This window comes from Passer domesticus, chromosome 7, assembly GCF_036417665.1.
Source record: "Passer domesticus isolate bPasDom1 chromosome 7, bPasDom1.hap1, whole genome shotgun sequence".
NCBI lineage: Eukaryota > Metazoa > Chordata > Aves > Passeriformes > Passeridae > Passer > Passer domesticus.
In genome coordinates, this window is record NC_087480.1 from 13,412,967 (window position 1) to 13,434,745 (window position 21,779).

Below are 21,779 nucleotides of genomic sequence, written 5' to 3' on the forward strand. Positions count from 1 at the left end.
TGGAAGTAGAAGTACTAACTTAAGACTTCTTCCTCTCAACTTTTTATGCCCGGTGTTCAGGCTTACAGAGCCTGCTGTTGGCTCCAGTGGGAAAGGTGGGGAATATTTCTTCCCAGTTTCTGGACACTAGATGGTTGGCACTGCTCTCAGTGGTACTGATGGAAGTTTGGAAAAGTGGAAGATGCTGCAGGCAGGTCTGTCTATTTTTGTTGCCTTGGCAGGCTCCTTCCTGACCCACTTCCAAGCACGTGGTGGCTGAGCCTTCACTCCCTTTGGCAATGGTGCCAAGTGTGAGTTCCTCTGCAGCCCGTGAGCCACTCTGTCCCTGGATGAGCCAGTCTCAGAGATGCCTCAGAGGTGTTTTCCCTGCTGGGGCCAGCTGCCTGATGCCAGCCACAAACCCTGAGGGTGTGTGACCCCCTTGGGGTGATGCTGGAGCTCAGTGTCAGCAAGGACAGGCACCCCATGGGTCCAGCTGGGCCTCCTGGGAGTGCACCAGGAGAGCTCAGGTTTGCCCTCTGAAAGGCTCCAGTTCTTGAGTGAGGGGTGAAAATGTACAATTCTCAAACTCAGCTCAGTTTTTGGTGTGCTGGACCTGGTCACATGGATGCTGTGGGCACCTGACTCTGAAGTGACCTCGTGTCCATCTCCTCCTGGGCTGAACTCACCTACCCCAGAGGCTTTCCAGGAAAGGACCTGGCCTGGGGCTCTGCCACCCCTTTTGGGTGCCATGACAATGAAATAGTAATTATTACAGAACTTAACTTCTAAGACCCTAAATCCTTTATTTGATCTAGATTTTACTTTCAATATAAGACGGTGAAGAATAACAGGTACAATGGAGAAGGGAGGAAAGGTGTTGGTGCAGGCAGCAGCTGGAGGTCTCCAGTTAGGTACTGTCAAGAAGCCTGTGAGGTATCTTGCTTCAGGCTGCCATAGTCAGAATTTCTTCCTCTTGTATTGATGGTGTCTTTTTTTTTTTTTAATATATGATCTAAACCTGACATTTGAAGAAAGAATGTAGAGGAAAACTGGATCTATAACTTCACTTTGACTCTTTCTTGGTTTTGTCAGGGCATAAATTGCCATTCAGCTGAATGTTTAATGTGTCTTTCACTTGTAGGCTTTATTGAACAGCTATTTGACTGACGAAAATGTATTTTACTTGCATTTGATTTGAAAAGGACAATTCTTATTTTCAAATTATATTGTTAGAATTCTTTCACTCTCCATGCTCAGAGTAGAATGGGAAATGGGAATGGGAAATGATTCTCCCACCTCCCTATTGTGGATGTAAATGTGTATGTTTCTGTGTGTGCATATATGCATACACAAAGAATATGAGAGAGCTTTTGTGAGCCACTACTCTTCCAGTAGTGTAGAGAAATGTCTTTTAATATTCTTTTCATGGTGGTTGTTACCCAACACCACCAGGTGAATGTGTCTTTCAGTCTGAAGTCTGTCTTTTGCATCTCCTCTGCAGGTAATATTTATTTTATCTTCAGAAATGTACATGGGTATGTGACTGCAGGAGGGCTTTGTACTGCCCTTGTGTAGCAAAATTTTGGCATCAGGGGGCTACAGGGATGGTTTCCAGAAGCTTCCCCATGTCTGACAGAGCCAGTGCACCTGGATCCAGCATAGTGCCTCTGGCCAAGGCTGAGGCCAGCAGTGATGCTGGTGGTGCCTCTGGGATAATGTGTTTAGGAAGGGGCAAATTTACTGTGCACAAACACCTGCAGCCTGAGAAAGGAGTGAGATGAGTGAGAGAAACACCCTGCAGACACTGGCCAGTGCAGACAGAGGGGAAGGAGGTGCTCCAGGTGCCAGAGAAGAGTCCCTGGAGGGGGAACAATCTCTGCAGCCCATGGGGAGCAGATATCCACTGCAACCCCACCCTGGCTCCTGAAGGATTGTGTCCTCTGGAAGGGACCCACTCTGGAGCAGGGGAAGAGTCTGAGGAGTCCTCTGCCCTCGGAGAAAGGAGTGGCAGGAGCAACCTGTGATGATCTGAGCACAGCTCCATTCCCTGTCCTGCTGTGCCGCTGCAGGGGAGGAGACAGAAATCAGGAGTGAAGCTGAGCCAGGAAGGAGAGGGGAGGGAAGGTTTTTCTAAGATTTGACTGGTAATAAATGAAACTAATTTCCCCAGGCTGGGTCCATTTTACCTGTGATGATGATGATGATGATTTCCCTGGCTGTTTTTTGATCCACAAGCCTGTCCTTTTCTCCCCTGGGCAGCTGAGGAGGGGAGTGACAGAGCAGCTTTGGCTGGGCAAACGGAGTCCAGCCAGGGTCAACACTCAACAAAGTAACAAATCTGTATAAATAGTAATACATTTATTTTGCATTCCAGAATTAATATGGTTTGACTTTGAATTAGTTGAATAGAAACTATTGTGTACACAGTGAGTTATATTTAAGTTAATTTTTAAAACTGTTTTAGCCTCTGGAGTTGTGGGGTGTACTTCCAAATCTAGATTCATTAAAAACATTTCTCTACATCAGGAATCTCAAAGAAAACATGAGCAGTGTGCTATGAACTGAATGGGCTTGAGAAGCACATATTATGTATTTATTCTTTTTTTCCTAAATGGAAATATTTTCATGTGTGTGACCTATTTCTTTTAGACCTTTCAGTTACTGGTACAATTTGTCATGTGTTTCCATGACTGATTGAAATTAACAGAAAATTAATATCATTGAAAAATCAAGCTGGTAAATTATAAAAAGGTGAAAACCTTTTTCCTGTTTTTGTCAAACTAAAGTTATGTGAAATGTGTTCTATCTTTACTGTTCTTCTGAGACTTTATTTTATTTGGGGAATACAGTTTACTGAGAAACAGAAGAATAAAGTTTTAATTTGTTTCTTCTTATAAGCAAAACTGCAGTTTGCTGTGCTAATTAGAGCAGCTGGATTACACAGTCTGCCTTAAATCCCAGAGGAAATCAGGAAAAGAGGCTGGATTTAAGTCTTTTTACTGTCTCCAAGGTTTTAAATTAAAACCTCTTTTGGTTAATGAGAAAAGCTTAGAGATTCACTTTTTAGTTGGGGAAGGAGAGATGGGAAAATTTTCCCTATTCATATTTGACTCAAAGCATGGCCTTTTGGTTTAGAAAACTACCACAGTCAAGCAGTGGCCAACAGTACCTTTAAATTTATTGGAGCAGGCTGAGATCTCTGCTAGATGCCTGAGCACAGAAGGGAATAGAATATAGAAAAGCTCTTGGTACAATAAAAGATGTTGGTGCTCTCAGGTATTTTAGCAGATGCTGACTTCCACCCAAGATAATTAATATATTAAAGTCTCCACTATGGGAGATGCATTTGGGTGTCCTATCAGATGCTGGTTATACCTGGTCTTTATTTGCATGATTTTTCACTCTAAGTTCAAATCATAACTGCTCTGTTGGTTTTTTTCTCCCTATCTTTTTAAGTCTGATTGTGAAAGTCTAGTTTAGTGATTAAAAATTGCACTGTCCCAGCTTCTGAGGTTTGATTTGAAACTTTTTATCATGAATAGCTTGACTCCAATGTAAATGTCCGGATACCAATGCTTGTCAGCCTCAAACACTAAAAAACTTTAATGTGCTGAAAAAGCATGGGCTAGAAACAGCCTTTGAAATACTGTGAAAAGAATTTACTTAACTAGTGAAGAGAAAAATGTCACTTTGTCTTGAATCATGAAAATGAAAATTAATGAGAGTTGCTACATATGTAAATGTATTGCTTCAGAGAATTGTGGCAGAGATCTTCTCTCTCCATCTGCAGTGAGGAGAAAAAATCCATAGAATTTGTTTTAGTGAATCATTAGGGAAGCATATCTAACAGCAGTTAATGGATAGAATAGGAAGAGCAGTTTTATGTTAGGGTGACATTTTACCTTCATCAGCCAGGTTTTTCTAACTTGGAACCTTCTACTCAAAATACTAGGCTTAACTACATGAGTAAAATAAACTTGTCTAGCAGCAGACTTATTAAAAAACCAGATTAGATAGGTGCATTAAGAATAAATAACTTTACAATGTAAACTCCTGTATCCATCTGTTTGAATATCAATACCCATTCCTAGTTAAGAGCATGGTAATACAATGTGTTAATCTTGTGTGAATCATAATTTTTTGTTGTAACTCACCTGATTTCTGATTGCTTGCAATCATATGGCTGTGATTATTGAGGCTTAGATCATATTTCAGTTGCAACAAAATGCCAAGTTAATGATAGATCACATGCAGCTTAAAAGTAGCTACAGAGCTGTGAAAAATCAAAATGTGCTAATTGCTTTAATCACCTACTGATTTTCTTAGAATTAATGAAGGCTTAAGTCAGATGCAGTGTAAGGAAATCAAAGTGAAGTTATGATGAACCCACTTTGTGCAGGATTAAGAGTGCTTGTAGCTGTGTGTGTCAGGTTCAGACACTGGAGTGGCTCTGGGCGAGGCTGCCCAGGACCCCGAGCAGGAGGGGAGAGCTGTTGCCCTCCACACACGGGGGGATCACCAGGGCTGCATCCCTTTACCACTGTTATTTCCACACACAAGGTGTGTTCTGCTCTCTGTTCTATTTCAGGTCTAAATGTCCAGAGTGGGAATCCTTCTAAAAACTAAAATAACTCATATCTAACATGAACTCATGAGGGCTTTCAGTGACATGTGGGGTGTGTTGGATGATTTAGGTGAAAAGAGGAACTCACCCTCGTGCTGTCCTTACCATGGGCTCTCTGCTAAATGGTATCTTTTTAATTAAATAATTTTATTCTATTGAGAGCAAGGGAAGGCAAGTTACACTTTTGACGTGCCAGGAAAGATGAAAGAACAGAACATTTCTTACGTCCTTTCTGGGATCTCATTATGCAGTCTACCTGGTAATACATCTAGAAGTTTTACTTTTAAACACTTAGGTATTTGCCATGTTAATAAAGGATGCTGCAGCAAATTCTACCCATTGACATTTTACTATAACTGCTGTAACTTTTTGCTGTATTTGCTTTTCTTTAAATTAATATGTGGTTTCATTTTCTGAAAATGATTTTGTTTGGCAAAATGGATAACTTTTTGCATGTTAATTGTCATACACAAATACCATAAAAATGATACAGCGTGACCAATATCCATTTGGAGAGAAGTTTTTCTCAAAAAATTTGACTCAAATTTATGTGAAATACATTTTATACTGTAGTCTTTCTTTCATTATTCAGGCAGAAAGCAGGTTGCACAGGATTACATGAAGGCAGGATTTGAATATCTCCAGAGAAGGAGATTCCACATCTGGAATTTAAATTTGAAGTGGGAATTCCTTGCCTCAAAAGAAGTCATTATGACCAACAGTTATAAACTGATGAATTGACAGAGCCCAATATGATAAAAGCATCTGGAATTGAAAACCACCACCTGGACAACTTCACCAGCATTAAATGAAGGATGCATTCAAAATTTAATACAAAATTGAGTTTTGCAATTCATTGACACCCAGTATTCTTGCATTAAAAACTCTTTGCCATTAAGGGTAGAGATCTATATCAAAAATGATGTTGACATTTATACTCATGTGTCTAGAATTCAGTGAAGAATTAACTATTATGCTTCATCTTATAACCTGCAATCCAGCTGAGGTCCAGAGAAATATTTTTCATGTTATAGAATCCTGGTGATTTTATGGCCTCATTATATTAGAAATATTCAGTATAATTTTGTGTTAATGATAGAACTGTAACTAGAGAAGACATTGGGATGATGTGCAATTAAGATTCTTAATGTGTTGAAGATCCACACGTGGACCAAAGGGATTAAAAACCCCAACCTTAGTTTGTCACAAATATCAAATTAAGGATCTTCATTGCCCCAAACATGCAGAACTGTAGAGTTCAACAACCACTGTGCCTCCATAAAACTCGGTGTGTAATGTGCAGGCCAGTGATGAATCAAATAGAAAATGCATTTATGGCTGTTTCAGTCCCTGAAATGAGCCTGGTGAGAGGTTAATGCTCATCAGTCTCCAGCACTGGTTTAAACCTTGCAAGGAATCAAAGACAAAGCTTTATACAAATTATATACAATTATGTTGGCCTAGTTAACAAACTTGTTTCATAGTTCAGTTAGTTGTAAAAGGAAACAAAATTTTACCAGTACTTGTAAAGAGACAGTTTATTGTCTGCCTGCCAGAGGCAGGCTGGTGACCAGATAGAGCAGCAGCTTTGCCCTTCTGTCAAACAAAGCCAGAAGATTTTTAAATCATTAGAAAGTGATTACAGAAAAGCAATGAGAGTAGGTAAAAAAAACCAACCATTATACCAGCAGCACAGGTTTCTGAAATGTGGTAGTTCTTATTCCCAGAATGTCTTGTACACAGGGAAACCACTGCTGATGGAATATGAGCTTCTAAAGTGGAAGATACTATGGAAGTGCTTTGATTTATAATTAATACAGTGAAGTGCAGTAGCATGCCAATTCTTTCAGACTGCTTTTACAAAGCCGGGGAACTACAGAGGATACTGAATTTAATCTTGGAAAAGGTGGATTTTTGTGCAAATTTTCAGAAGTGTAAATTTGCATTACACTTGCAGACTAAAGGTTGTAGGTCACAATTTTTTCTTAAAGAATTAAAAAACTCTTTTTAATTTATCCTGTAATACAGAACTATGCTTATATCAGCTGATGAGAGGAATCTCACATTGACAAGCAGTTTTACTAAAGACTTGGTATAGAAGGTGTAGATATTTTTTGGCTGTACAAGGAGAAATGCAAGGAGAGCAAGCTGGAGCAGGGGAAGAGTGAAAAAGAGAGAGCTTTGAGTATTTTGGCTTTTCTCAGTGCTGAATCTTTACTAAACTGGAACTGTTTGCTCTTGCACAAATATTGAGGTGCTCTGCAGTGGTGGAACATGTTTGGTGTGTGGCAAAAGCATGATGCCACAGTCCTCTGTATGTATCAAGTCTGCGAATTCTATCCAAGTCTAAACTTTTACCAGGATTGCACATTTTTGTCCAAACCTACTGTGACAATTTTTAACATAAAAAAATGTTTGTTCCTTCTGGGGTAAAAAAGTATATTCCAGAGAAATTTTAGTGTTACTTACCTTCATTCAGTATTACACACACACACACAAACACACCCATTAAGAAGTGTATTCAAAATAATTACCCCTCACAAAAATGCAACTGATACTGGATATATTACTTGAAAGTCTGTTTGTGCTTTCAATTTTCAGTGCTTTGAAAATCAGGTGCTTTTCAAAATATTATCTGTCAAATTCAGTGAGTAATTAGCACTTGCTGGTTACTGATTAGGCCTTCAAGTTTTATATTCTAAAAAGAAACTCTTAATATACATGTTAATTATACATATGTGTAAAATTCTGTATAGAATTATAGTTGATTATACTCTTGAGTTTTTAAAATATGTAATTAAAAGACAGTAAATATTTAAAACTGTAATGCTAGATTTTAAACATGGCATCCATAATCTTCTACTATTTCATGTAGTCTTATACAATATTCTTAAACACGTAGTGCCATCCTTGCACCCAAAAATGTCAGATTTTTCTCAGCCTCCCCAGTGGCCTGTTTTAAGCCAATTGTCCATTCCTCACATCTTACAGCAGTACAAGATCAGGTGGTCCAGAAGCACTCTTGGTATTGAATGAGAGGAGACAGGAAGGACTGAGTCAGATGCACTTTTAGATAATTTTCTTATTTTATTTTTGTTCACTATGTTGATTTTGAAATGTTGAATTTTTAATGGTCGGTGGTGCCTCTGCAACACTAAATTGCCATGATTCTTGATACCGTCTTTCACACTTTCAAACCTAAAAAAGTAAAGCAGCCTTTGGAAACTGAAGGCATTTTTTAGAGGTATTTAACTCTATGTGTACTTCTAATAAAGACTTTTTTTTAGCATTGAACATAAAAAGGATAATTTTTAATCTAAAACATCATTACTATAATATTCAACCTCTAATTTATAGCTGTTGTCAAGTTTTACCTCCAACATTATTATTCTAGAGTAGCATATTTACCAAGAAATAAATTTCAGTGCTTTTTTTTTGTGGGAAATTATGTAACTTTGTAGTTGTTAAAGAGGTTTCTGTTGCACAGTGAATATGCTGAATTGTCTATGCAGCCTTTTGTATAATCCTGCAAAATTGGCATGCTTTTTCAATACCAAGTGAAAGTTTCTCTTTGTATATATTCACATACTCTTTGGTTGGAGTTGTTGAATTTTGTATGAACGAAGAGTGAGAAGACTCACGCAGAAATGAAATAAATAACGGGTAACTGAGCCCACTTTATTACCCATTGGTCAAAAGCAGTTTACAAATTTTAAAAGCAAAATCACGTTGTACTCAATGCAGTATAAGTAGTAAAAATACAAAAATGCATGTAACACTTTATGTACCCAGAGCTGAACATCAGAAATATAGTCAAAGACAGAAACAGAGTTGGAACAGCCTCTGATAGTGATAGGAAATGGGAGAGGTGAATGGTTGTATTTGAAATGGACAAAGAACATCAGGTTCCTGATTGCAGAATAATAATGAGGTAGTCACTTAGACACTGGAGAGAAAATTGAATTTCATTTGAATCCTTACAGTTCTGCATTAGTAATTCTTCAGGAGCCAGTGAGAATGGTAGCTTATGAAAGGAATTAAGAAAAGAAAAATAATGAGGAATCTGACCTGGGAAATGTTCCTTGAACTTCTAAACTGTTCCTAAATATTTTTTTAACACAGTGATTTATTCTGAAATTCAGAGGAAAAGCTGAATGCAGGAATATCACACCCAAGTTTCCAGTATGAGAGAGGTTCCTCAGTGCAGAGCACTTCTGTCTGTAAGACACTGAGGAAGGGCGTGTTGTGTATTTAAGCCTTGTTCCTGCTGTGCCATTTTTCTGTCTGCCTCTTTTGGCTTGCATCCCATGTCACAAGCAATGTTCCTAATGTACAAAAGTAATTATAAAATAAAGTCAAAAGCAAGTGTTTGACATTTTGCTTTATTTATTGTTCAGGTGATTTAGCTTTCTGATTTGTTAATCCATTTTTATGTATGAGTAGAAGGTTAATGTAAAACCTGTCATGGATACCCATGATAGGTGGCCCCAAAGACTTTATTTGTACTTTTGGAAAGCAGGGTAATTTCTGAACTTCTTAAAGGATCACATTGTCTTTCAATAGTGGGGTTTTTTTCAGTTGTAGCTTGGGGGTTTGTATGAATGGGGGTTGTAGAGTCTTTCCATTCAGACTTACTATTACCAGCAAAGTAAAATGCACTGCTTTGACATCTTTGTCAGTTCTGAATGGATTCAGTAACTGTGCAATGTACTGACCCTGCACAGGCATGTGCAAGGTTTTCTAAGGTTGGATAAACTGGTTACACTTCACACCTATGCTGCCTTCATTATGATTGTTTTGAATTTCCCACTGTGCTTTGATATATATTTCTAATTTCATATTCCTTTTGTTTTCATAGATGCACCTTAGAATCTCAATCTTTATCACAACCTTTTTATTTTATAGTATCCTGTTTTTAAATACCCATTCACTAATGCTCTGGACCAGATAATCCTTATGCTGGTGTAAATTAGTGGGGATCTCTTGGAAATCCATTGGCTGTGCCAGAGCAAAATTACTGAGAGTGGGAGGAGAGTCAGAGTATGAGATTCTAACATATTTAAATTAGCTATTCTTCAGGACAGAGGGCTTGCATTCATTTCTCCACTAAATACAGCAATATGATAATTTGGGCTATTTCACTTATAAGGATTCCTACTTCATTGAGAGTGATAAACCATCAGCTGTAATTTACAAAGCAGAGTGATTTAAATGCTTCATCTTTATGGAATTCTGAGTCTTATCATCTGTGGGCAAAGCATCTCTGATTAAAGTCTTCTGTAACATCATGTGACAGTAGAATTGGTGCTCAGGTCTTGCTCTGAGTTTTATTGATTGGGAAAGTTGAGAGCTTCAGTAGTGAAAATAGTGGAGATCAGCTAAAAGCATACATGAAACAGCTCTGTTCCCCTGAAAAAGGAAAGAATTCAGCATTCAGGACTGCTACAAAAGTGACAGTACATTCACACATTTGGAGTGTGTTGGAACCACTGTTGTTGTCATTAAGCCAGCATATTCTGTGCTTTAGGCTTTGCTTTGAAATCTAAAGAACTCACTGATAACAGCAATGGTTATCTTTTCCACTTTGGCCACCAGTTTTGTCAGTCTCCAGATCCTGGACAGAGTAATAGAATGTTAAACCTTCCCACATTACCAAATTATTGTCATTTTCAAAGAACACAGATGGGAAGGTAAAAGTAATTAGGAACCTTCCTGCTTTGACCTTGTGATCAAACTTTCCCAGGTAATAAGAGAAAAAGCAACCACAGCAGGAGAATGCTGCCATAATCCCCCCAATTAACACAGTTTTAATTATGGCATAATTATCCCTCTCACATCTGGTGTGCGGCTTGGTTCTGTTCTTGTCTGATAATCAATGCTGGGATAATCTGGCTAAAGTAATGGATGCCACTTAGCTAAGAAAGTAAACTGTACCAGAGAAGATTTTAGAACCACATCTGACAGATAACTCAAGTGTCCTTTTACACTGCTGTGCTTGCTCTCCCTGCAGATCTACATCTCTATCCTGTCTCCATTTTATCAATGTTTTGTGTCAGCAGCAAGACCTTATTTACCTCAAGAAGCAAAATGCTGCTGTTTTTACTTCTGGTGACAGAGTGGAAGGAAACTTGCAAAACAAACTATCTTTTCTATGTCCTTGAGGTCTGAGTCCTGTACTAACTTAAAAATGCATATTTATGATTTCTGAGAAATTCTCTATGACTCAAGCTCTAGGGTAGAAATAAAACAGAAAAACCAGATGCACTCAAATTATTACAAGATTGATTGAATATCAATAAATCTAATAGAATAACATGCAGCTTTTAAAGAGAAAATGGAGAAAAATATAAATTACTGTAATAGTCCAAGGTGACATCTAATTTTTAATCTTTGAAATTATTTTGTTCAAAAATAGTAATATTTAATTCCTTTCATTTTGATGCTCAGACTTTTCTGACTGTAAGGCATCAATGAAAACAGATCTGTGTGACTTTTCCTTGAGGTGCTGTCAGTAAAGCTGGCTGTTGTGGAATTATTAAATGTCTTCAGAAGTTGTCATCATGCAAGAAGTTTAATTGAAGTATTCTGAAGCACAATATAAAATTATACTGTGGAGCACCTCATTAAAGAGATAAAAAAGTTAATGATTCCCATTGACTCAATTTTATTTCAGAAAAAGTACAATTAGTAGTTGGATAATAAACTTAAGAACACCGAAACTTAAGATTTTTTTGTATTGTAAAGAATTTAATGTTACATGTTCTTGTGTGTGCATGCAGACTGTGAGTGGCACTGTGTGGGCACCACCCACATATCTTCCCCTTAAAACCTAAATAATTTTTTTCCACTGTAGTTCCCATAACATAAATTGTGAATTAGTTAGGTGGCACTATGTTCTGCGACCAGACTTCTGTCTGATTGCAAGTTTTCAGGTGTCGGAGATCTTGAAAGTCAATATTAGCAATATCTTATAACAATTCTGGCAAAGACTAACACGAGTTCTTCAGTAATCCTTCCTATTTTCTGGTAAAATAGAATCTATTTCCTTTCCCATTCTATAGAAAAGGTGCCTCTCTTTAAGTGTTAAGGATGGGTGAAATGCCAGGGCATCTTTGAAGAGATTTTTCTTCCACATCTGTTATGTGACTTCAGGACAAAATGACCTCCTATAATCTTTCTAATTTCAGTATCAAAATGAATGGCAGATTATACTAATCCCTCACTAACCATGCAGAGTAGAAAAGTCAACATTAGCCATACCACATCTGTCCTTTAAAAGGCAGTGGTTGTGTTTAACTTCTTGGTCTTACGTGGTCCTGCAATGAATAACCTTGTATTATTTTTAACTATGTCCTTAAGCAGAACCCACTGAAGCCAAGCAGAACACTTTTTATGATTTTAGAGTGCATTGGATCTATCCATTATCTAAATATGGCCTTTTTATTGTTCTAAATCAATAAATCTGTTGCTCTGGCACATTTCCAAGTGCTACCCTTGAAATAGTTGCTTATTCACCGAATGGCCTCTTTATAGCAAACCACAAAGTTGCCAAATTGCTTTGGATTTACTTTGCATTGATAAGTCCCAATTTTGTGAGTATAATAGGTCTTTAAAATGAGACATGTCTTGCTGGCTGGCTGGTCCCACTCAGGGTTGCAGTCAGTGGCTGGATGTCCGAGTGGGTGGCAGTGGCAGGGGGTGACCTCAGAAGTCAGTGCTGGGCTGGCACTGTTTGACACTGACAGTGGCATTCAGGGCACCCTCAGCAAGTTTGACAGCACTGAGGTGTGTGGAGTGACATTCTGGAGGGATAGGAATCCATCCCATAGGGACCTTGATGGACCAAGTGCAAAGTCCTGCAGCTGGGTCAGGGCAAGCCTGAGCACAAACACAGGCTGGGCAGAGAATGGATTGAGAGCAGCCCTGAGAAGAAGGCCTTGGGGGTGCTCAGGGGTGAAAAGCCCACCTTGACCTGGCAATGTGCTCTTGCAGCCCAGACAGCCACAGGTGCCCTGGGCTGCACCAGAAAGCTGCACTGGCAGCAGGTCCAGGGAGGTGATTCTGCCCCTCTTGACACCAGGAAAACTCTGAGCTGTGAAAGTGATGAAGATAATTACCTGCTTCTTCCTGCTTCAGCTCTCAAAAGTAATTACTGAAGAGCAGTGGTACTTTTGAGTTGTTTTTGAGCTTTTCAAATGATCTTGTTTGGATTTTTAATGCCTCGTGTACAGTTACGATGGCTTAAAGGCTTCAAAAAAGAAAATATCTTCTTTTCCACTAGACAGCGTATGACTTATTCAGATAACTGACATTCTCTCTGGATTTTAAACCACACAAAAGGACATTAATATGCTTTATAAGGAGTACTTGTTCTTGGTAGAAACAGTATCTTGCCATATTTGAATTGAATGCTTACCAGCAGTTTTCTTTTTCCTTAGCTGTGAACTGGAACATCAGCTTAACTGAGAAAAATTGTACCTCCATGAGCAAATAATGGGAAACTCAATAGTGCCTGTGACTGACTAGCTGGGGGTTTCTACTTTCCAGGAACATTTCTCTGAGTATTTCTAGATCTGTAGTAGTTTATAGCTGAATGGAAAGTTCATTTCCTGGAAAACATTCGACAGGTACAGTGATAGCAGCCCTTAATGTTTAAGAAAGATTTATTTTTTTTAAAGTACTGAAGTGTTCAGCTTATTAAAACAGATTTTCTTACCCTTGTATTTAAAATGTTTTGATCTGCATTCATAGTTATGGTAGTACTTTATTCCATGAGTAGATTTTGGGTTAGAGGAAAAGCTGCCAGTTCATACAGTGAGTGCCTGTCCTGAACTGTGGGCAGGTAAACAGTGACACATCTGTCTGTGAAGCTCTGCAGAACAGACCTAAAGTGAGGACTGGAACAGGAGGAGCAAAACCATCTCCTTTGGGATATAACTTCTGTAGTATCAGTTCTTGCTGCAGTCCAGTCCAGCATTGCTCAGGCACTCTGTTTCTAAAGCAATCACTTTGTAAATAAAACTTAAACGTAACTTTATTAGTGATTTTGAAGTATGCTAGTTTACTTCAGAATGTTCATGAATGTTATACTTCATTATGGGTTTGTTCTTCCTTTTTCCTTGCATTTTTCTAGGTGCACACATTAGACTAGAAGAAGTGACCACACAAAAAGCTGGGTTGGAGTTTGTGGAGCTGTACTCTTGCCAAGGTTTTTTGTGATTCCTCTCCAACGCAGAACATAGCTAGAGGATAGCAAACCAGAGGTGACTGCCATGAGCCATATAATTTCCTACTGCTGAAACTCCTGCTACTTACTACTATTTTACTGTCTTAGTGGCATGATTTTATACAGAAAGCCCTTAGATTCCTTACATGGCTTTTATTAATTCAGCAGTTTTGACTTCTGCGCCAGATGGATTTATGGTGTAAAAAACATAATATACTTATTCTTCTTTTTTAGCCTATGAAGCTGAGCTGATTCTAGCAATTTTTTAAAATGTGAACCCCAAATAAAAGTTCACCTGCAAATGGTAATATTATATGGATTGCTTCTGTGTAATTAATGCACTAAAATTACATATTGCTAAAATTTTTACTAAAATTATTGGGAAGTTCTGCCATGTGCTGCAAACAAACTGTTACACTCTAGGATTTTAAGTAAATGAGACTTGCTGGCTGCTGTAGTGTAAGCTGTGATTTGTGTTTTTGTGACTTTATCTTAAGTGCCAATTTCTCCATTTAAAGCAAAACAGCAGAAGTTACACGAACATCCAGCCCTTGGTCTGAAAACAGAGGTGACTTCACTTGGACTGTTTACCTCAGAGAACATGGGGTTGATGGTATTTCCAAACACTGATGGATGGGTTTAGGAGCAGATTTTGCAGGATTATCTGAAAGTGTATTTTGGCATTTCAGTTGCTGCAACACATTTCCTTGTCTTTGGCAATTTCACTAAAGAGGAGAAAGAATATTTGTGGTTAGAAAATCCAATCTTTACCTTATTTTCCCTTTTGTTGATACAGTAGTTTGTTAAAGCTAATCCAACCTGACACCACCTTGTGTCGTATTTAATTACTCTCAAGCTTAGCATCAATTGTGAGCAAAGTCCCCAGGCTAAAATCCAGAACAATTTAATTTTTTATGTTTCAAATAAATGTTGAGAGATTCTACAGAAGATCAGAATGTGTTTGTAGGTGAGCACAACATAAGATTGTGCACCTCCATGTACCTAGAGCTTAGCTGTGCCTGAGGTGTGAGTGTGGGGTGGGCTGGAAGGAGAGGGAGCTGCATCCAAAGGAGTTGCCTGTGGAATATCAGACCTGGGAGTCCAGCAGGAGAATGTGGATCCAACTTGCTATTGCATCACTGACACACCCTCAAGGAAATGTTAGCTCCAAAGCACTTGTCCCCATTTTTTTAACTGGCAGGATGACAAAGGTTTTGTTTTACAAGGAGTTGTGGACAGTCCAGACCATTTAATGAAATTCTAGGGCCACATACTTGGTGAAATTCTAGAAAGAATTGAACTGGCTACATTTTCTGGGGAAGTCTCAGTGGATAGAGGTTCACTAGCCTTGACTGTGGTGATTTTAGTAAAAACTGAGGTTAGGCTCTCTTCATGTGGCTGTTTGCCTTTCAAAGGCTGACCTGGGAGGTGTGGCTATGCAAGGTAGTAATTTTGGGGAAACCAAGAGGTTGCTTTGCATTAATTAAAAGTAGTTTAAATTCTGACTTTTCAAGATTTTTAGTTATGAAATGATAAGCAGTTTATACAATGCCCAGCCCTTTTTAGGGCCACGCCTTCAACAGAACACTTTAACAGAGGCCAAAACTGCTGTTGCTTATGTAGAAAATGTGCTTTGACATCCATTAGATAAAATAAGGGAGAAGAAAGGCAGGCAGCTGTTACATATGAAATTCGGATTAATCCAATATAACTAGCCAAATTAATTGTAACATAGGAAATATTAATGTTTTGTTGGTTTTTGCATTTTCCTTTAAGGGAAGATTTTATGCCTTGACTGAAAAAACCTCCTAAGAACAGTGGAAAGAAGTTTAATGGGGAAAAAGTAGTTTTGAATTTCTACAGGAATACCCAGAAATTTCCCGCTAGATGCCTCCTGATTCCTACTTCTACACTGCTCTGTTTTTGCATTCATTAGTGGTGGTTTCTACAGAAATTACTGGCAGTAATGACAGGATGTGAAGTTTACAGCATGTAGGAAGATAAAACAGTGGTCTCACAGAAGGCAGCCTAATTAGAGTGGATCTCCTCAAGACAGGAAACCTTTTCACTACAACCAAATTTTATTTCCCTTGGATTTTTTTTACAGGTTTCTTGAGGCATCTTCACTCATGAATACAATAAATTTATGCTATTGTTCAACAATATCGGGTTTTGAGACTCTGCTACAGTTCAGTATAATAATATTAATATCTGTTGTCAATACACTAAAAATAGACTAAAATGTTTTAATTTACATTCCATCTGATTTAGTTTTTTGGTTCAATATTCCTCCTCACAGGTTTCCATATGAATACACTTAAGGGATAGAACACCTGCTGTAATAAGTGCATGAGGGAAACCTTTGGTGATGAATCATAAAACAGAAAAAGGAGGGTAATGGGAGTCCCATCTGGACGTGAAAAGGAAAGAACACTAGGCACAAGACTAGAACATACTGTGAACTGTTCTTAAATCTTTCTTTTAACAAGTGAACAACATGGTGTATTCAACCTGCTGTTGAGCAACTATTCATGAATTCTGTACTATTTCCCAGAAATACAAAGTATACTTTGGAAGGATGTAAAGGAATAAGAAGACAAAGGAGAACTGTAGAACACTCTTGGAGCTGTGGACTGTGTCAGAAGTAGCAGTAATGTGAAGTTAGCACAAGATTCAGACACTCTAATTCTTTTGTACACATGGTCCTGTGGCTAGACAGGGAAGAAGCTAGTCCTAGAAAACATTATTTTGCTCTAAGTGATTTTTTTAATCACTGCTTAGTTTAAAACACAGTAGTCTAACAAAATCAAGATAAGATTTTGGCCTTTTTGCTGTAATGATTTTGGAAAATAATGAAAAAAAATATTTCTTCCTGCTAGTAGGAAATATTTATTACTAAGAAAACCTCTTTCTGAAATGCATTGAAGTATACAGAAGAAATAATTTCTGTAGTAGGCCAAACTAGCTTTGCTTTGATGTAATATTTTCCTTTAAGGAAAATCATAAAAAGACTAATGCATACATATTCATTAAAAACTCTGAATATGTAGCTCCTTGGTGGGTTGCCCATGCTTTAAGATAATGTAAAGGCTCACAGCTTTGCATCAGAAAAGCAGAAATTTTTCTCTGATTAACCCACACAATCTTCTTAAACTGCAGGTGAATATATGCTGGCAGGTACTTTGCTGGATTGATGATTCTGTGTGAAACTGCATTTAAAAAAATCACATCTCAGAGCTGATTGCTGATGTTGAGCAGGACTGGTAGGGATCAACTATCAGAACAAGTTGATCCTGCAGAGCAAGCAAACCAGTCCCACGTTATTTACTTTTCCATCTTGGTATTAGTACAGTGAAAGTTAATGATTAAAGCAAGAAGAAAATTCAGATAATTTTTTTTTAAGCTTGTGTATGTTGGAATATTTAGAATTTTATGTGGTGCTGGGCAGAAGTGACTTGAAGAATATCTTTGGCAAACTTTGAATAGCTTGATGTGTGTAACAGAGAGATGCTGTAGTCATCATATTTGATCTAGACATGGTAGTAGTATGCTTGAAATTGGTGAGTTTTCTTTGGTTTGGGCTTTTTTTGTGGTGTTTTGTTTTCTTTAGTTAGACCTCAGCAAAAAAGCACACAGGCAGCAGTAATAGTTCACTATAGTTCATGACTTTACTGTTCCTGATTAAGATCACTCTTGTCACAGATTGTGTTTCTCAGTGGCTTAGCCTATATAACACATATTCTCATATTTTTAACAGTAATCAGGCACTCAGTGCTTATAGGATCTGAGTACTTAATATGTTTTAGAAGTTCCATATTCATCCTGTGTTTCAGATTCACTTTGTAAAGCTGAGATAATGTTATTCCTCTTCTTTACAAGGATATTGTGAGATAAACGCATTAAATGCTGCAATGTACTTGGGACTTATGCTAATTTTAGGTGTCTAACACAGTCTAGTAAACTAAGTACCTAACGTGTCTCGATGGTCTCATCTTGCAGAAATTGCTTGTGTAAAACTTAGCATAATATGAATTATCTTTATAATAAGATGAAGGTTCAGGTGCTGATGTAAATACCAATACCAAGGACTCCAAATGACTTGAACGAACTTTGATTTTGGACCATTAAAATTCGTCATGAACAATTTTCAACACTCAGGTTCTGAAAAATTAATTTTTGTTCTGGCTGTGTCTTGTGTTATGAATAGTCTTGTGATTTTTTTTCATAGGACTGTTATGTGCTCAAGAAAATTGAGTGCTGTATTTACGTAGCTCTAATGACTGTGACCATTTCTGTTCAGGTCAAAGGAAGTAGGTTTCTGAGGCAGTAAATATCACCACCATTAAAGGCAGTCATTCATCCATTTACAAGCTGTCAGGTGGCATAACAGATAACTTGCCTTTTCTGTTAGAAGAATCAGCAAATGTTTATTCCTTCCAAAGTTTATTCCCTCCAGTGCTGCTCTGTTGATCCCTTTCACCTCTTGCCTCTGTTCACTGCACCTTGCCCTGAATGGAGTGATGCACTTCACTGGACAGAAGCAGCAGTACATCTTGCTAACATAAAATAATGAGTTAACAAAATCAAATGGTGAATGTGACAGTGCTTTAACAAGGTACACTTGACTATTTACTGCCCAAAGGACAAGGTCAGAAAAAGCTGTCAGGGAGACTCTCCCACTGAGTCAAGAGCTTCAGGAAGGACCCCTTGCATTCTAGACGCCTTCTCAGGCTGCAGCTGGATCCAGTCCTAGTCTCAGACTTGGCCAGTTGTTTATGTCCAGGGGAGTTTATGTGCACAATCAATAATTTGTATTGTTTGGCTAAGATTTCAAAGGTTAGGACACTACTGATCGCTCCCTGAGGATCTGTTGTGGCAAGGAACCTTTCAGCCTTGAGGGTAACTTTGGGAGCTGTCCCTGCTCAAGGGGAGCTCCTGGAGTGCAGCCACTGCCAGTGGGAGAGCTCGGTGGGCGCTGGGCTGTCCAGTATTTATAACAAAATGATTGACTGGTAGTGATATTTGCATAGTGCCAAGACGTCTGGGTCACTGTTCCAGACAGCCCTTGGCTGCCCTGAAGCCATCTGTCCCCAGAGTCCCCAGGAAGCTGGATGGAGGCACCAGAGCCCCGCTGGCTGGCAGGGCAGGGAGGGGACAGCACACACCACACAACCAGCAAATTAAACACGCAGCCTCTGGGGAAAATGCAGTGACACTCCAGAAGATGGAAGTGCTGTCCTGGACACCGTGTTCTCGGTCAAATTGGTGTGTGCAGCACTTGCTGCATGCAAATTCTGTGCCATTCCACCCTTTTGTACCACCACAAAGTTATCCACTGCAGTTTTGTGGTTTGAAGCACTTGTACTGGCTGTACAGAGACCATTCTATTATTTTGGAAACAGTATTTGTGTGAGCAAAATAATTAATTTTCATTGAACTAAAAACCCTTGCAGGAATTGGGAAGAAATTTTACAAAGTTTCATTGTGAAGTTGAGTCTTGAAGTATACTTCAATAAATATTATGCATGGTATTTCAAGGGATAGTACTGAGACTTTTTGACAAATTCTAACTCTCTGAACCTTATTTTTGATGGAGTGTCCAAGATGGTTCATAGGTCTCTGAGTGCCGTAGCAAGGAGTAGAAATTGAGGCAGCTTCTCCTTTAAGAATCCAACCCCTCCAAATAGGTTTAAATGATTTTTAGATGGAGACAAAAAATATTAATTCAATAGTTTCATTATCAGCATTCCAGTAAGTACTAGAAATAATTTTATTTTCAAACTAAATCTATGGAAATGAACAAAGCTCATAAAATGAAGACACATTATTCATATTTAAAGTGAATTTCTTTAACTATTCCAAAGGCAAGCAAGATAAAATGTCTGAGTTAATCTTTGATTTATTAAGGCAAATAAAATTAAGATTCTTTACATTATAATGTTAATACAGCCAAAATTTAAATAGTTATCTTAAATATTTATTATGACTGCTGTATCTGTTAGATAAAAACCATTAATTTAAGTGCCAATGATATAAGATAGGAAAGTGTGGACACTTCTGGCTAAGGAGAAGATGATTCTAAAGCTCACTTAATCACTTACAATGTGTAGAGGAAAGTGCAAATTAAATTTTGATCTGAAACATTGGTGATTACAACAATCTCCATTTTCATTCCCCAGTGCTAGGTGTGAGGTATTGATTCCTCTTGAAATCTGAGGAGATAGAAGCTGAGTTAACTGTGGTTGTTTAGGCTGGAGAAAAGGAGGCTTGGGGACCTCACCACTCTCTCCAAGTGCCTGGAAGGAGGCTGCAGTCAGGGAGGGTTGGTGTTTCCTTCAGGTAAGAAACAATGGGACAAGAGGAAGGTTGTGCCAGTGAAGGTTTAGATGGATGTCAGGAAAAAGTTCTTCCCTGAAAGGTCTCTCCAGCATTGGAACAGGCTGTCCTGGGACATGGTGGAATCACCATCCCTGGAAGTTTTCAAAACATGCATAGATGAGGTGCTTGGAGACATGGGTAGTGGTGGACCTGGCAGTGTTGATTCAGTGGTTGGGCTCAAGATCTTAGAGGTCTTTTCCAGCCTTAGTAAATATATGATTCTGTGATCTTTAGTTAAGATAAACCCAGTGTCATTTGAACAGAATTATAGCAGGACACATTTCATCCCATTTACTGCATTCAGATGAAATTATATTTTTAGTATGTTTCGTTTGTTTTGTTGTGATATTCACCAATACAGTTCATAGGTCCTCATTCTCTAGAAGTTTTTTAGGACTTATATATGTTTGTTTTCAACGGCATATCCTGTCTTACTAAAAGGATTGCAATAAAACTGAATTCCCAAGTAAACCAGAATTGCAAAGTGCACCCTCCTAAGATGCATGTCAGGCTCTCTTTTATACAATTTACACAACAGAGCAGCTCACATCTGTAATAAAATCATCTGGAAAGGCCTCTGGGTAAGGCAGCTGTCCTGCCTTTTGATTTTGGCTGTGCACTTAGACATATTTTGGCCACAGACACAGAACTGGAAATAAGAATGTGCCTGAACTGCCTGAACTTTGGTCGTCTTGCCATGGATGTGCATTGCAGTGTGGAGGCTCCTGATCCTGCCTAAGGAGCTGCCAGCACACCAGGAAGAGGTGAAGCACCTCCTTTGTGGCACATCCCCTGTGATCATTTCCAATCACATTGTCTGCACTTGTATCTGGTGTCTGATAATACAAAAGTGGCAAAATTAAAATAGAATAAGAAATTTTTTTTCCATGGTTTCACCTTTTTTTTTTTTTTTTTTTTTACTGCTGTGTTTTGGTCCCAGATTAAATCAATGAAAGCAAAATAACAATATGCTCTATTTTTAAGCTTTCTACTGAACTGTTATCTCAAAGAATTAATAGCTCCATTTTGTTTGTCCAAGTGTCCTTTTCAATGGCTGTGACTTCTAAACATGTGGCAGTGGAAATGTACCATGTTAATGTTCTCCTGCCATGAGCAATGAGTGTTAATTAGAGCTGGATCTGACTTTGTCTCTCCTTGGATTATTTAGGATAGTAAGAGCTCTGCTGAATGGCTGTTTGTACAATCCATCTTTTAATCCACTCTCTGAGGCAGAAGACTGTTCAGAGTAAGGTTTGTAATTATTCCAGAGTGCATTTCATTTCTTAGCATCAAATATAATCTCTTACATTATTAAGCAAAAAGGCTTTTCCCCCCAGAATAGATTTAGTTGTCCGCACTTACTGAATAGAAATTATAGTTTTAATTATGGTCAGAATTTTGTTATTTGATAGTTTTGTCAATAGCAGCATTTTATGTTTGATATTTTAGCATAATATTTTGATGGGGACAGCAGATTTTCTGTAAAGAGTAATGGGTGAAATAACAGATGCACATAGTTTTTGCCTTGTCAAATTGTATGTTAGAGTACTTTTTGACACTTTGCAGCTT

At 38.2% G+C, this 21,779-nt stretch overlaps 3 long non-coding RNA genes across 4 annotated transcripts in view; 1 reads left to right on the plus strand and 2 right to left on the minus strand.

Moving 5' to 3' along the window:
- LOC135304502 (uncharacterized) overlaps positions 1 to 14,256 on the plus strand; it is a 66,335-nt gene extending 52,079 nt beyond the window's left edge. Inside the window, exon 4 of the long non-coding RNA XR_010365883.1 lies at positions 13,740 to 14,256. This is a non-coding gene — a long non-coding RNA (uncharacterized LOC135304502). The remainder of the gene's footprint in view (positions 1 to 13,739) is intronic.
- On the minus strand, positions 7,730 to 12,353 carry LOC135304098 (uncharacterized). Its single transcript, XR_010365540.1, has 2 exons — positions 8,675 to 12,353; positions 7,730 to 7,804 (listed from the first exon to the last, which is right to left on the minus strand). It is a non-coding gene; the product is annotated as an uncharacterized LOC135304098 (long non-coding RNA).
- On the minus strand, positions 13,242 to 21,055 carry LOC135304504 (uncharacterized). Of its 2 annotated transcripts, XR_010365887.1 has the most exons (4): positions 19,934 to 21,055; positions 18,232 to 18,388; positions 14,424 to 14,557; positions 13,242 to 13,848 (listed from the first exon to the last, which is right to left on the minus strand). It is a non-coding gene; the product is annotated as an uncharacterized LOC135304504 (long non-coding RNA). The 2 variants fall into 2 exon arrangements; XR_010365886.1 differs by lacking the exons at positions 18,232 to 18,388; positions 19,934 to 21,055 and adding an exon at positions 14,835 to 14,991.
- Between the last annotated feature and the right edge of the window lie 724 nt (positions 21,056 to 21,779).